The following is a 16,176-nucleotide window of genomic DNA, read 5'->3' on the forward strand; positions in this document are numbered from 1 at the left end:
CAAAAAGACTTTAATAGGGTTGTAATGGGGCTTCAGGTGAAAGGCGGGTTAAGAAGGTGTAGATAGGTGGTAAAGTGTCAAGAGAATGTCTGAAACTCACCAATAACCACAGTACTTTACCGGAGGAGTTTCACTAACAAGCCAATTTCCATTTGCTGTACACCCTGTACAAGTGCCCCAAAATTTTTTTCTCTTTCTCTTTTTTTTTTTTTGATTGAATACTGCTCGCAAGGCGTGGGCACGCATTGTAGCCCATAGTCCTCTGGTCATGAGGTCTCTTCAGGAATATTTTTTTTTTTCAGGAGAAAGTCCTGTAAGGTTTGGGCACACCCTGTAAGCCAAAGTTCTCTGGTCAGTGGCATTTTTCCAATTTCCCCTCCTTTACACAAGGATAGCATCATATAGCTCCTAATCTATCAGCACTTGCAACCCCAATTTTGTTTGCTTTGCACAAATGATGGAATTCAGACATCCCGTGACAACACAGGGATAAACAAGAAAGTTTAAAGAGGTCTTGGGTTAACAAACACGGATAACAACCAGAAACGAAGGACAAAAGCTCAAATTGGTTCACTATTGGGAGATAAGATGAGGGCTTGATTTTTTTAGATAGCTAAAGAGGGTTAAATCCTAAATGCCCTTATCATTTCAAATGCATCTAATTCAACAAAAATGTGGCATTGACATGTATAAACTAGCAAGTTCTAGAATGCCAATACCATGTGTGATACCCACTCAATCAAACAAAAATAGAGCAAACAAGAATAATGTGCTCATATAAGGCTCAAAAGCTCCCAAAAGTTTCAAAAATGGGTCAAGTCCAGCGTATTCAACACTCAACAACACTGCCAAGGGAAAACGAATGCATAGCTAGTATATTTACCCACATACCCACGCACCTTGATTGTTTCATTTATCACAGCAACATGCTCCAGCATTAACAAACATAGAAATAAATAAAAAGCCGACTAACTACAATGTTTTAATTTTTTTTCATTTTTCCCATTTTTTTTTTGTTTTTTTTTGTTTTTTTTTTGGAGTAACAAAGCAAAAATAAATAATGGAAGCCACTCCCCCACACTTAAAACCTACATTATCCTCAGTGTAGAAAAGACAAATGAAGTATTAGGAGAAAAGAAAAGAAACTTCCCTGACTATCGGGGAGGGAAAGTGAGACACTAAGGCGGAGGAGGTGAGACGGCTGCGTGCACAAGGTGGTGTGGTGGCGGCGGACGCAAGGTGGAGTGGCGGCGATGGATGCAACACCAACAGGAAGGAGAAGACTGAAGCTAAAACAAAGTGAAAAGGGATTAGATAAGATAGGATAAAAAAAAAAGTAGAAAAGTGGGGCTAGGAAAATTTTTTTCCTTTTTGACTTTCATTTACGGAAGGGTTGGAAGGCGTGGGCACGCCTTGGAAGTTATAGTCTTCTGACCATCAATTTCAAAGCTTCATTCCTTAGGCATGATCAACTAGAGTAGGCATGTCCAACTGCCAGCTTCCTGCCACAAAACAACAATCCACTAAATGACACTAACACTTAATAAAAATTCCAAAAATATAAGAAAACTAAAACAAAATAATCCTTGGGTTGCCTCCCAAGCAGCGCCTTTCTTTAATGTCTTTGGCTAGACATCGTCATGTTTATTCACGGAAGATAAAATCGTGTAGCTCGTTTCAGTGCTTCATCTTCTATGTAATCCTGATAGCCCTCGTAAATAGAGTAATTCTTGACTCCACGAGCTACGGTCTTCCATGGATTAGTAAATGGTGCAAAACAAATAAGTGATGACCTTAAATCTTCACTCATTCCTCCATCAAGAGCACTTATTGGTTCGAGATATTTTGCCATCGTGACTCTTAACTTATTCCTGTCATAAAACTCAAAATTTTCTGATATAATAAAATCAATCTCACTAACAGGAATTAAAGAATAAGGGTCAAGAGAATATTGATCAAGGAATGGGGGAGGTGTCACCGCATTTGGAGGTTGTTCACTGGATTCATCCACTTGAACAATTTGATATTGGGGTTCCTTTTCTTGTACTTCAATTCCCTTTTCAACTGCATCTTTAGATTCTTCTTCATGAGACTCTTGCAGTTCCATGTCATTTGTCAGGATAATTATACCCTCATCTTCTTCATGGTCGATAATAGCCGTTGAGGGCAATTCTTCACAAAATGGAGAAATCAATTTGCTCATTGTAGATGCCAATTCACGCCTTCCATCTTCCATCTCTTTAATCAACCTTTGTGTCTTCTGTTGAAATTGACGTGTCTCCTGTTGAATTTGATGTGTCTCCTGTTGAATTTGATGTGTCTCCTATTGATGTGTTAGTAGCTATTAATTCAACTATTTCTTCAAGAGACATACCTGACATGGATGACGGTCCTTGAGACTCTAGCTGTTGAAAATCTATTGGCCTTTGTTCATAATTAAAAGTGGAATCATCCCACCATCCTTGCTCATATCTGTTCGAATAAGGGTCATACCACATTTGATATTGAGGTGAAAAATCTTCAAAAGTATCGATTGGAGTACTTAGACCATCCTGAAATGCAGGGCATATGTCGGTTGAATAATTCGAGGCAAAATAAGCTCCACAATTTGCAACAGCACATTGATCATTAGAAAAAGCATGAGTCTCATAACCCCTTGTAGAATTAAAATCCAATCTATCACCAAAATACGAAATGTTAGCAGCCATAATATATATACAAAAAAATAAGAGAAAAAAAATTGAACTAAAAAAGAAACAAATTAATCAGGCACCAGTCCCCGGCAATGGCGCCAAAAATTGACAAGTGCCGAACCTGTGCAATAATAATTACTAAAAAGTCCTAATTACCACCTCAATTAAATACTTATAGAACAAATCCAAGTACTGGAGCAGGGACCCTAGGTGTGCAATGGGTTACTTGATTCACCCTGTTTCCGAAGAGTTTGCTTGATCCGATATACCGAATTTGTCTATAAAAATACTAATTTTACGTACAATGGCAAGTAGGGTCAATTCCACAGAATGCAGGTAGGAAATTATTTCTTTCCAAATTAGTAGAACGAAATTGGGGGATTTTCAATGGGAGGCAAATAAAAAATAAAAAAATAAAACAAACAAAATTCAAAACTAACTCACAAAGCACAATTCACTAAAAATAGCAATTAATAAAAGTTCTACCCAAAGGATCAACTGCTCAGGCACGGTCCAAATAAATGCTCATCGATGCAAAGATATTTCATCCATTTATCACTAGGCTGGTTATAGCCATCAATAAGCTCTGACAACCAGCTCTTCCTTACTTTTTCGACAGTCAAGGTACGACCATTGACTACTTCTCTAACCAGATAACAACCCTAAGTACGACCGTAGGAATTTAATTACCCAATTGCATTAAAGCTAGAAGAACCCAACCCTAACCAATAAACACGCTAAGAGGGTTTATTTAAATTAGATCTTGCGTTTCCCCATCATAAATCCAATTATGGTGGTTGTCACGGGGTGTTAACTAAATGAACAATTACGGATTCTATTTAATTAACGTGGCAGTAGGCTATTAAATTAAATCAAATACCCGGCCGTTGATATTCGATTAATCAAATACCCATGAACAATTAATTCAGAAAACGCACGAATAATAACGAATTGGAAGAAATAATGAAAGCTTGATTAGATCTCACAGGTGTGATGGACCGCGCCCTCGCGTCAACCTTTGGGTAGAGGAGGAAATTAGCCGCTCCTCATCGTGTCGATCCCGCGTGATTTAATTGAATTCATTCGATTATTTGCCGAAGAATTGGGGTCGTAATCACAAGGCAGAAAATCAACGCGAATTGTCTCAAGCTAAAGTAACAACTCAGGAGTCAAGCCGTACAAGACGAAAGCTAAAAGAAAAAGAAGAAATACGTCTGACTGAAAGAGAAGAAAAAGAAAACTCAAAACTAATCTAATTGCGGCCGACGGAGAGCAAAAGAATAAAATAAAAAGCGTCTCACTTCTGAAGCTAAAGCTAGGGTCTATTTTTACTTTTTGAATCTTGCTTTTCTCTTTATAGCCGCCGCCCAAAAGAAAGTAAAGAAAGGAGACGTTTGGAGTAATTCATCTAACAAAAGCTATCCTTTTGGAGTTTTTATCCCATACTTCTCGCGGTTCACGTGGACCGCAGTCCGGCTTTCGGTTTCGTCCACCTTCTAAGGCGTAGCCACGCCCTGAGACGAAAAGTCTTCTGAAAATTTACCCCGCGAGATCATTTTTCATGCCTACCACCTACAATTCACACAAATATCGAATATGAGTGCAATTCCAATTCTTAGCACCGTGAATAGCCAAAATTAGGACAAAATAACGGTGCAAAATTTGCCAAATAACCGCTCTATCAGAAGTATCGGCCTTATTGAAGTGTCAGTGAATGTGCATATTAAGATAGCAGGTCAGAGTTGATAAAACGTATCAGTTGACAAACTGCTCACTACCTAGATGCAACGCTACAAACAAATCAGGAAAGAGGGATTAATAGTCACCACAAAAATGACTCTTTGTATTGAATCTCAAATGCTCATTCAATTTAAACGTGTACTCGAAATTCTAGAGTAGAGCTCTTAAAATATTTGAACTCCTTTTGTTTTTGGTCCAAGGCAGCGATGCGAAGAATGAGACATTCAGCCCTAATTTGCCATACATCAGCAATGCATAATCACCTATCACTACTACAAAAGTGTCCTTTTATGACATTCAAAAGCGTCATTATAGATCTATGTCATGACGTTTAGGCTCTAATGACGCTCTATTAGAAGCGGTATCCATTCTAGCGTCACGATAGGTTTATGACAATTTTAAGTGTCTCAATTTATCATTATTATGACACTATTAAATATCATTATCTATGCATATTATGACACTTTCAAATGACAAGAAATGTTGGGGTACAATAACATATCATGTCACTTTTTTAGTATAAGTAGATAGAAATATTATGACACTTTTGAAGAGTAACTAGATCAAGCTTTTATGACATTTTCTACTTGTCGGTGTAGCATCCAAATTAAAGTGTTCCAAATTCCTGCTGTATATCATATGACGGCAGAAACCACATTTCATCCTGCCACACAAGCATCTCCAATCCTAAATTTTGAAGGATTGTAACGTAGCTAGTACAATAATATAAAAGAAGCAATACAATCATCCAAACTTGAGCAAAAGTACATCATCCAAACAATCCACACCAAAAGTGTCTACAAATTACAAACTAATTTAGAATAAGGGAAGCCTTAAAGATGGATCAGAAAATTTATTATTTGAGCCACCAGCAACAGCACCACTACTGCCACTGCCTGAAGTGAGTGATCATCTTCATCCAAAGACAGTCTTTCGTATGCTACGTTAGTGAAAGAAGCAGCAATAACAATCACAGGTCCAAAAGCAATCAAAGCTCCCACAACATTTCCTCCAACAACTTGACCGTATCCACCAGCCAAATATATGGTCAAATTGGTGGCACCCGGTGGAGCTGATGGTGGAAGGAAGGAGCCTGACAATGATAAAATCTCGAACCAGCCATGTAACGTCATGATTGAGCCGGCAGCAGCCGGTTGCCTCAAGCTCACATTGTTGACCGTGCCACTACTACTCAATATGCAAATACCTCTTTGCCTTTTTCTAACATATGTTGCAACTAATTCAAACACATCACAGCCGCTATTGACCTCTAATATATGTGCTGGGAGCGTGTTGGCGCTCTCTTGAGTGATTATCACCGGGAGTTTAGGCTTGTTTTTGGAGCTAGGCGGCCGGCCTCTTGGCCGACGAGCTACAACATCGCCTGAGCTTGTGTTTGATGTGACCAGCTCTATATAGACAAAAACAGCTAAATATCTCAAACAGAAAATGCATGTTCAAACTAAAGATCTGAAGAGAATACATAAAGACACATTCAACCATGTTGCAGTATTTCAGTTCTCTATTCAACTCAAGATAAGTTTATAAAATAAATTTCAAGAAAAGAAGGCAGAGCCTTGGCAAAAAATTAAAGGGTATGCTGCTTGGAAGAATTGAGTAAACTAGAGAGCAAATCCATTTGGCAAGCAATGAAAAACTCATTTAGTCAATTTATCAAACATGTGGTGGGTCACAGATGCTACCAAACTGATGCTAAAGAAGGCTATAACATTTTCTTGGAATCTTTCGACGGCATCCAAAAGACAATTATCTTTCGACATCATCCATTTAGACCTAAAGTTAAAATTATCTCTTAAATACAAGAAATCAAAAAGAAAACAACCTTGATGTTAACAAAAAATTGAATCATTGATATTCAGTAAACTAAACAAACATCTTAATCATCATACCTCCATCGGTGGGATGAATCCTAGTTGCTTCCTCCTTGAAAAATTAGCAGATTGGCAAGAAAATTGGCTAAATTTGCCCTAAATTGAGAGAAACAAGAGAGGGAGGGAAAAGTCACAATACAAAAAGAGATAAAATGCAGCGGGTGAGGAGAGATGTGATGAGATGTGGTAAGTAAGAAAAGGGAGGAAATATTAGAATTTTTGGTGAAAATAATCACGCGCTAAAACATAGAGCCAATTTTCAAAATTAAGGGTGATACGGTGTAGTTTTGTCTATTTTTGGCACCTTTTTAATGACACTCCTGACTGACTGTCATGTTATCACCCTATTATGACGTTTAGGAAAAAATGTCATAATACAAGTGTCACTAAAAGCTATTTTTCTAGTAGTGTATAAATCCGGTTCAAATTAACAATTCCCATGTTTAAGCTGTAAAATTGAACCTTGACAATTTGTCCACCTAACACAAAAACACGCCCAAAGTCGTGAGAAGTAGTGGCTTTCTTTTGCCTACATGGATGGCTTTTGTCTAACTCACAATGCAACAATATCCTGCAAGCCTACAATCAACTTTTGACCAAAGGCAATGTTGCAGTTTTTCTAATTCTATCTGCATTGGGCCCTTCAGTATATGACATTGAAATTGCCTTCATCAGTTGCAAGTTTAGGTGTTTTTTTAGGCTGAGAAATGTTGTTCTAGTCTTCTAGACCTGCACATGAGCTCGCTCAATGCACTAGCCTTATTGCTCAAACTGAATTCTGGTAGGATAACCCAGATTGGTCCCAAAACAATTCAGATTAAGGATTCCTATGCAAAAGCAATTGTTGCCAGACAATAGGTGTTGGATATTTTAATATTCCTAATTTCTTAGCCTATATATAAGGCATCTATCAACCAAACCAAATATATACTTTGCTATCTCTATACTACCTTCCACATTTGCTCCCAGAAGCATCATTCCTGTTTTCAGTACCAAAATCATTTTAAATCATGTGCCAACCAAATCACGTATGGGGTGATGCGCAAATATTTTGAAAAATCATCCTTATAAATTTTGGGAGATGCTCAATTTTTTATTTTTTATTTTTTAGATGGGATGAATGGTTCTCTTTTTATTTTTTAAAATTGCCCCAACAGGTTCAACTCATATACAAAAGAATAAAATTGTACATACCACAAAAAAGAAGAGCCATTGCACCAATCTTGTTGATTGCCATGATTTCCTTGTCTTCCAAAAGTTTGCCTTTGATTTGAGATGGCTTTGGGCTCATACCTAAATTCTTATATAGACCGAGAAGGGGAAAGAGTGAGAGTCTCTGATCGTGCCAACACCAGGAGCAATTATTGTGGGACCAGTCCATCCTAAATTATTTTACTTCTGGGTCCATCCAAAATTGTATCTTCCTTAGAGTTTTGGGACCAGTCCATCCTAAATTATTGTGCTTCAACAGAATTTTGGGACCCGCCCTTTGTAAATTGTTGGAAGCCAGTCGGCCCAGTCTGCTTTTCATTTGCGATACCCAGCCATTATTGGTTTCTTTTCAAATATTCCTAAAAACTTTTGAATTCTCGTCACCAAATGAGCAGGGCTAGAGGTGGCAATATGAATAAATGATTCATAATTGGTTTTGATTTAATGGATGGTGGATGAAATTTATGCAATTCATTTAGATCCATTTATTAAATGGATCTAAATGGATTAAATAAAAACCAATTATCCATTTATAATCCATTTAAATATTTTGGTTACTTTTTTTTTGTATTATCATTTCTTGTAATATGAAGATACTTTTTTATGTACTTCTAAATTTTAGGTGTTGAAAATGACAAAAAATCAATAAATGACAAAAATAATTGGAACTAACCATGAAGATTGTTGTACAAATAACCATGTGGTAATTAATAGGGAATTAATGGGGACTGAATCACATCATAATCTAAGGAGGGAGGTCCAAATGGGCCTATGGAGGACTAAACCACACTCGTATGAATTTTTTTTGAATTAATAGGAGGTAATATTTAAACTCTTAATCTCCCACCCCATTAAGCCTTAATCCTTAAGTTGGCTTAAAACTAGAATGGAACACAAGCATTTAGTCATACTGGAAAGGTAAAGGCTGTCTTTCTTTATTTGTCACTTCTGAGCACATACTTAAGCAGGCAAGGCACTAGTTGCTCTCTTTATTTTCTGTCCAAAATTAAACTTTTTCACTGCGGTAAAAGAGTTAAAAGGTCGGAACTAGTACATCATTGAATTAGCAGAAATTGAGACACCACGTTTAAGATTTGATGGCGGTTGCTAGTTGCCATCATCATCAACGTGTTCATAAGGGCAGTGGACTAAATGCGGAGGAGGCCAACACTAAAGAACAGAGGAATGAGATAGAGTTTAAAAACATGCAACAAGAAATACGGTTTCTTTTATTTGGTTTTTAAGTAAATGGATATCTATGATTTTTGTGGATAATTCATATAAATTCATTTTTGTGGACAATTTCAAGTTAACTATTATATTTTACATACATGATATATGTCTAACCCCATTTATATATATTCTGTTAGTGTATATAAAATTTATATATCTTTTTTCTTATAATTGGTATTATTTTTTAGTACTATTAAACTGAACTGGCTCAATGATTTGCAGCGGTCATAGAAGGAGGAGCAATAGCAAAGGTGCCAGCCTCAAGAAAACCTACCAGCAGAAGCTGATGCATTAATAATAGAGGCAGAGGCAAATGGAGTTGAGGGTGACCAATTGCCCTCCCGACTTTGAGAAATTTTTGTTTTAGGCATAGAATTTTTGAAAATTTTTAAGTTGTCCTTTTTGCACCCTTGAAATATTTAAAATTCTCATTCTTATCAAAGTTGCCCCTAATATTTTTGAAATTCTCTTTCTTGTCTATATTTTTTGCACCCTTTAGTTTTCATATCCATGATTTTTTCTACCGTTTCCTTGCACTTAATTTTACAAATCCTATCAGATTTCTTTTTGAGTTGGGAAAGTTAAACTCTTCTTTGTTCAATTTTAGATATTGGATAGATTTGTTCATAATTTTGTTGATTCTTTATTTTTTTAGGAAATACTTTTTCTTTTATTTGGTAGATGAATTGGAGGGTACTAGACCAGTAAATCTTCCCTAGATAACATTAGAAAATTTAGGATTTTTGTGTTGATTTTACACATTTTTTCTTATTTGGTATTTTTTATTTTAAAAATAAAAAATCAATGACTCGGGATTGAACTGATTGAACCTGATCCGACTACTTTACTAGTTTAATCTTTTTTTTATTTCCGGAAACGATGGAAGTTAACTACTTTACTAGTTTAATCACTAGTTTGAGTTTCAAAACAATGGTTTTGTATGAGTCCAGGCACATTATCATTTGTGTCCCCACTCTTAACACGGAAGCCAAAAAAAATGAAATTATTATTGCTGGTTCACCGCCACGTCACATTATTATTTTGGGATCCCACCCCTATCAAGGAAAGGAAAAATGAAATTCATTGATGCTTTAGAAACCAAACCGCCGTGCCCAGATTTTCTCAATGCTCCGTTAAAGTTTAGGCTTGGTCATCGACAAATGTAGGGCAAATTCCACTTTATCACCTGTGATTTAGTGTTTTTTTACATAACCCCTTTATAACTTTAGAAACTATATATAACTCTCTCATGATTTAAATTAAAGTGTCAAAATTATGAAAATGATCATTTGTAATGGAGTCACCTAAAATATTAAAAATATCCTTACATAAAGTTAAAAATTATTTATTAACCAAGGCGGTTTATGTGTATATTTTGAAAACCTTAAGGGAGTTATATTGATAAAGTTTTAAACCATAAAGGAGTTATATAGTAAAACATAAAAACCATACGAGATTAGTGTATCATATATTTATAAGGGTAATTTTAATATTTTTAGAAGTTTTGCTACGAATGCCTATTTCCGTCATTTTGACACTTTAATCCAAATCATAAGGGGCTATATATAACTTTTGAAACCCTAAGGGGTTATATAAAAAATATTTAACCATAGGGGAATATAAAAAATAATATTCCCTTATGTCACTAAGAAAGCAGTTTATCCTTTTTTTCCACCACAAGTTCGTAATTTTTTTTAGTCTTATTTTTAAGGAAAACTCTAAATCTTATAGAGAAAAAGGAAAATAAAAAGTTTAATAAGCCTGTGTTAAGTAATTTGCCCGGAATTAATTTAGTAAGAAGTTATGCATGAATTCGTCACATTGAATAAAGCTAATTTTCTTCCTCATATTCTTCTAATGTTAATTTAGAGTCAAAATCAAGTAAATCTTCCGTAGAGCTGAAAATGTTTTTTGATTTTTGATTTTTAAAAAAAAAATCCAGTATAAAAGGATACTTCTTTTTGTCTTGGAGAATTGGTCAAATTGGTCAAGTTGGTGGATCAAGTAAAATGAAAGGATCGCCAAGTTCTTGAAACTTTTGTCGAACATAGGTTTCTTAAGTTGAGTTTCATCCAATTTAGCTTGGTTGGCATAATATTAATCGTAAATTTTGCTCTAATTTATTCTGTATCATGAGTTGACAAATTTTAATTATTCTGAAATTATGTTAGTTTACAGCATATATTGTAAGAGTTACATTAATGGGACAAAATTCAATTGGAGAAGCTGTACAGTTTATCGAGATGTAATTAATCATTCAAGGTGATGTATGACGAATTTCATTATGCACGACACGTGGCTTCTGTTAAGAAAAGTACTCATTTTATTGAACATCATGATTCACTATCTCATGAAGCACGTACTGTCGGTACTGATATATTACTTGGCATGGTTATATCCCACCCTCGAGGAAACCGAAATACATACTAAAAAGGGCGTATATTAATATTATACCCGTCATTTAGTACTCGTTTAGAGTACTATATCTTGTAAACTCCTTTACCAAACCCCAATTCTTGCTTAGCCGGCCAAGTACAAAAGTATGAAGTTCCATCTTTAAAGTGAAGAGTGCAGCCGTTCTCGAAGCAGCAATTGGTGCAGTCTGTGTAGGTCTTCTCTCCATCACAGTCCACGTACTCGATCCCAACTATGCAATAGAGTGGGCAAATCTGCTCCGGCCCGGGCCTGACGGCCGTGACCTCCACATTTGCTCCCAGAAGGATCATCCCTGTTTTCAGTACCAAAATCATTTTAAATCAATTGAGAGATGGGATGAATTAGTTTTCATTTTTTGATATATATATATATATATATATAGATATGGGGTGAATACTTCTCTTTTTATTTTGATATAAAGAATAAAATTGTACATACCACAAAAAAGAATAGCCATTGCACCAATCTTGTTGATTGCCATGATTTCCTTGTCTTCCAAAGTTTGCCTTTGATTTGAGATGGCTTTGGGCTTATGCCTAAATTCTTATATAGACCGAGAAGGGGAAAGAGTGAGAGTCTCTGATCGTGCCACCACCAGGAGCAATTATTGTGGGACCAGTCCATCCTAAATTATTGTGCTTCAACAGAATTTTGGGACCTGTCCTTTGTAAATTATTGGAAGCCACAACATTAATTTCTTGCTTTGCTAGATTTTAAATGATTCTTTCATATTGTTGATTATATACCCCCCCCCCCCACACACACACACACACATATATATATATGGTATGGATAAGGGTACCTCCCGAAAGGACCACAGTGAAAGAACCTTTTTCTTTGTTGAATATATCAACTTTTGCGAATTTCCGTTGATGGCTTTAATCTTGCATGTGAATTTCTATACAAAAAGTAGTATATGTCGTTGGAGGAGTTTTAAAATTCCGTTAAATTTTTGGAGGAGTTTGATATTTTATATTTTAGAGGAGTTTGACAATTAAATAGTTGTCAAGCTTACAACATGAGTGTGATATTTTATTATCGTTCATATGGATCTTATGCATCCTGATTGTGTGTTTTGATATAAAATTTTATAAATAATTCACAAAAAATTACAAAATATTCAAGAAGTATTACATCATTCGGGTCCAGGCTCGAAGTCCCTCAAATTGATGCTAACATCACGGTACCCCGCGAATGCGACTATTGTTATCTTATCTCACAGAATTTTGGGACCAGTCCATCCTACATATTATACTTCCAAATAATTTTGGGACCAGTCCATCCTAATTAAATTATTGTGCTTCCTGGTCCTTCCTAAATTATTCTGCTTCAACATAATTTTGGGACCTGTACTTCGCAAATTACCTTCAGAAAAAAGCCCTTTGTAATTATTGGACTGGCACGAGTCCCTCAAGTTGACGCCAACGTCACCATACCCCACGAATGTGACTATTCTTAACTTGTTGCATAGAATTTTGGGACCAGACCATCCTAAATATTGTACTTCTAATGAATTTTAAGTCACTCATCTTGATTTTAAACTTTTTAAGTTTACACCGTAAAAAATGGACTATTTTTATTCACAAAAACATTTCAATAGCAACTTTGGTCAATGTGGCCTGAAACTATTTTTTTTTGAAGGAAATCTTTTTTTATAGTTCAGATATTTATAATGGAAAATTTGCTATATAATTGGCGAAAGATTTGATATTCAAGGATGGAGTAAAATTTTGTCCAAAGTCATAAGTAGGGAGTTTGGATTCTTTTAATGGGAATTAAGCCAAAATGATAGATTTGCCCAGAGTTAGTTTTGCATGAATTGAGGACCTCAATTGGCCACGCTGTGTCCGTAGACAGTTTTGTAAAGTTTTACATGAATTTAGGAACTCTATCTTTTGCGCATAAAGGTATTCGCCAGAGGAACTAGCCTCTCATCCAACGAAAATATACTCCATTTTGACCAATGCAACTATGTTAGGATAGGAGATTATTTGGAATAATTTTTTTTAAAAAAAAACATAGTGTAGTACTTTTCAATGAAAATAGATTCCATTTTGACCGATGCGACTGTGTTTAGATAGAAGATTATTTGAAATAATTTTTTAAAAAAATAGTGCAGCACTTTTCTGATGTGATGCCAGTAAGATAAAAATATATTTATGATGCAAGCAGATAAATTTGTATAAATAATTTGCTATCCAAACTAATTCGTTGTCCATATCAACATTAATCAAGCAATCAATACATAAAAACTGAACCATCATGTTGTATTACATTAACACATAAGAAGACAACATTAATTTCTTTTTTTTGGCGGGTAGGTAACGACATTAAATTCTTGCTTGCATGATTTGCTAGATTTCAAATGATTCTTTCATATTTGTTGATTATGTACCACATGTATATAGGTATCGATAAGGGTACCTCCTGAGAGGACCACAGTGATAGAACCTTTTTCTTTGTTAAATATATCAACTTTTGCGAATTTGCGTTGATGGTTTTAAGCCTGCATGCAAATTTCTAGACAAAAAGTAGTATATGTCGTTCGTGAATTAGTACTTTCAGTTTGAGTGTTCAGCATATGGGTGCACCAAACTCAATAAAATGGTTGTCAAGTATGTTAAAATTCCATTAAAGTTTTGGAGGAGTTTGTTTGGAGAGTTTTATGTGAGTAGTTTATCTGCTGGATTTTAGTTTAGATTGATATTGATATTCTACGCTTTCTAATGAGATTGAAAATCATTTAAAGTTTGTATTTTTTTTATGTTTTATTGAAGGAGAATATTATTTTGATACGACACTTTAAATCCTTAATATCTCTATTATTTCTAGTAATCACGAGAAAAAACTTAGCGACTAAATATCACAAAAAGGAATACAAACAACATGCAACGGACGCTCTCTTATACTAGTTACTTAAAATATAGGACAAAAGAACATGATTTTAGTTTAGTACTCTAAATTTGGGTTCAAAATGTTTTCGGACGTGTTCTAGAAATCACCATTGCCTGGAATACAGCATGTACATGATCTCGTTGATAATCAAATTCAGTGAAGAAGTAATTGATGAGGGGAAAAATCCACTTTTCGTCCCTAAATTTTGGGTTATTGACACATTTCATTCTCAAACTTTTAGATACACCATATTTAATACATGAATTAATTATATTTTATCGTATTTAGTCTAAAAACGATAAATTGCTTAATTTGAATGGAAAAAGTCACGTGTTTGACACGTGATTGTTAAGTAAAAATAATTTCTCAATCAAAATTAACAGTCACGTCAGTCTTCTCCATCCTAATTAAATTATTGTGCTTCCTGGTCCATCCTAAACTAATGTGCATCAACAGAATATTGGGACTAGTCCTTTGTAAATTATTGGAAGCCAGTCCTTCCTATGCGTTCCACGTTTTAGTACAATGTCCATGCAAAATTAGTTACGTTTTGCTTTCCTCATTTTGTTCTTCACTAGCAAGCCTTTCATTCATGATACCCATCCATTATTCGGCCTCTGTGGATTTGAGGTTGTCAGCCATCAATCATCATCCTTCATTATGAAATGGTGTTTTTCAATGTACATTTATTCTTAGGTGTGATAGAGTTTATTGACAACTTGTAGGTTTAGCGATCGTTTTGTCCTCTGGTACTTTGTAAGAGCAGTATGCTAGCTGCTACTAGCTAGCTTGACTCCTCTTGCTTTTATTAATAATAATTGTGTTGAAAAAGTGTTAGATCAATTTGGATACTACATACTATAATTATTCGTTTACTGTAATTCCTCTACAATTCCACTGCTATATTTGATATGCAGAACTAGAAGACATGTTGGGCTCTGAGAGAGTCAAACTCGGGAAAAATTTAATCATGAGCTAGAATGGGAATCACAACCATGGGTTTGACACCACATCCAACCCAAAACCTTAAGGCCTTAGGTCTATGGATCATTCCCACTTATATGTTTCTCATTCTACTCATCTCTTTTCCGATGTGGGATATTAATTCACACTTGATATCCCAACAATCTCCCCCTCAATTGTGAATCTCTTCCACATCGAACCTCTCTCCCTAGCCCATCCACTCCATCAAGTCTACTTCAATCTGGAGTGTACGATTCTTACTCAAGAGCCCACATGCCCTTGTTTCACTGTAGATCTGCATGATTTTTTTTTCCCCGCTCTTATCCAAGCCACACCTTACCACTCCCACTGGCTTTTTATCCTGGAGTCACTGCCCAACCGAACCATCGGCTCTGATACTACTTGTTAGGGTATCAGACCAATTATTTGAAAAGGAAAAGACCAACAATTTAATAGAAAACAATATCTAGCATGAACGATGAACAACACACAAGAATTAACGTGATTCGGTTTAATCACCAAACCTACATCCACGGAGAGAAAAACTTGTTCTTACTATGAGAAAAACACCACAAGATTACAACTTGATTCCCAAGCCCCAACTCTTGTATTACCCTCTCACCCACTAAGAACTCTCTCACTCCTTTCTTGTATATCTTTGTAGTATGTCAATCTCTTATTTATAGAGAACATTACTGCCAAAAAATCAAATAACAATTAAAAACCAATACTATTTCCTAAACTCATATAGAGTAGAAAATAGCATTTAGCTAAATAGGAATTTACTTGACTACTACTTCAAGTAACTAAATCCAATTAGGAAACTAGTTACTTCTACACAAAACAGGAATTTTACCTAAAAGAAATTAAGCCAATTCCTAACAAATCTCCACCTTGGCGAAAATTTCTTTTAGTAAACACAGCAAACCATCCAAAAAACTCCATTTGCCTTTTTCCACCAAGTACCTTGGTGCCTAACTACACACCCGAATCAATACGGTTTTGGTTTCAATTAATTCAATCGGCAAATGAACGTGTGTAGCTAACAGAGTCCAACATCTAGTTGACTCGCGAGAGGGGCCTCAATTCACCCTCTCCCATAGTAGGATTTT

General features: G+C 35.4%; 1 long non-coding RNA gene and 1 pseudogene across 1 annotated transcript; both read right to left on the bottom strand.

Annotated features, from left to right (window-relative positions):
* Positions 1 to 5,046: 5,046 nt before the first annotated feature.
* On the bottom strand, positions 5,047 to 7,303 carry LOC113706026 (AT-hook motif nuclear-localized protein 23-like; annotated as a pseudogene).
* A 3,767-nt stretch (positions 7,304 to 11,070) lies between these two features.
* LOC113707202 (uncharacterized) lies at positions 11,071 to 11,782 on the bottom strand. Its single transcript, XR_003452172.2, has 2 exons — positions 11,645 to 11,782; positions 11,071 to 11,498 (listed from the first exon to the last, which is right to left on the bottom strand). It is a non-coding gene; the product is annotated as an uncharacterized lncRNA (long non-coding RNA).
* Between the last annotated feature and the right edge of the window lie 4,394 nt (positions 11,783 to 16,176).

This window comes from Coffea arabica, chromosome 8c (genome assembly GCF_036785885.1).
Source record: "Coffea arabica cultivar ET-39 chromosome 8c, Coffea Arabica ET-39 HiFi, whole genome shotgun sequence".
Taxonomy (NCBI): Eukaryota; Viridiplantae; Streptophyta; class Magnoliopsida; order Gentianales; family Rubiaceae; genus Coffea; species Coffea arabica.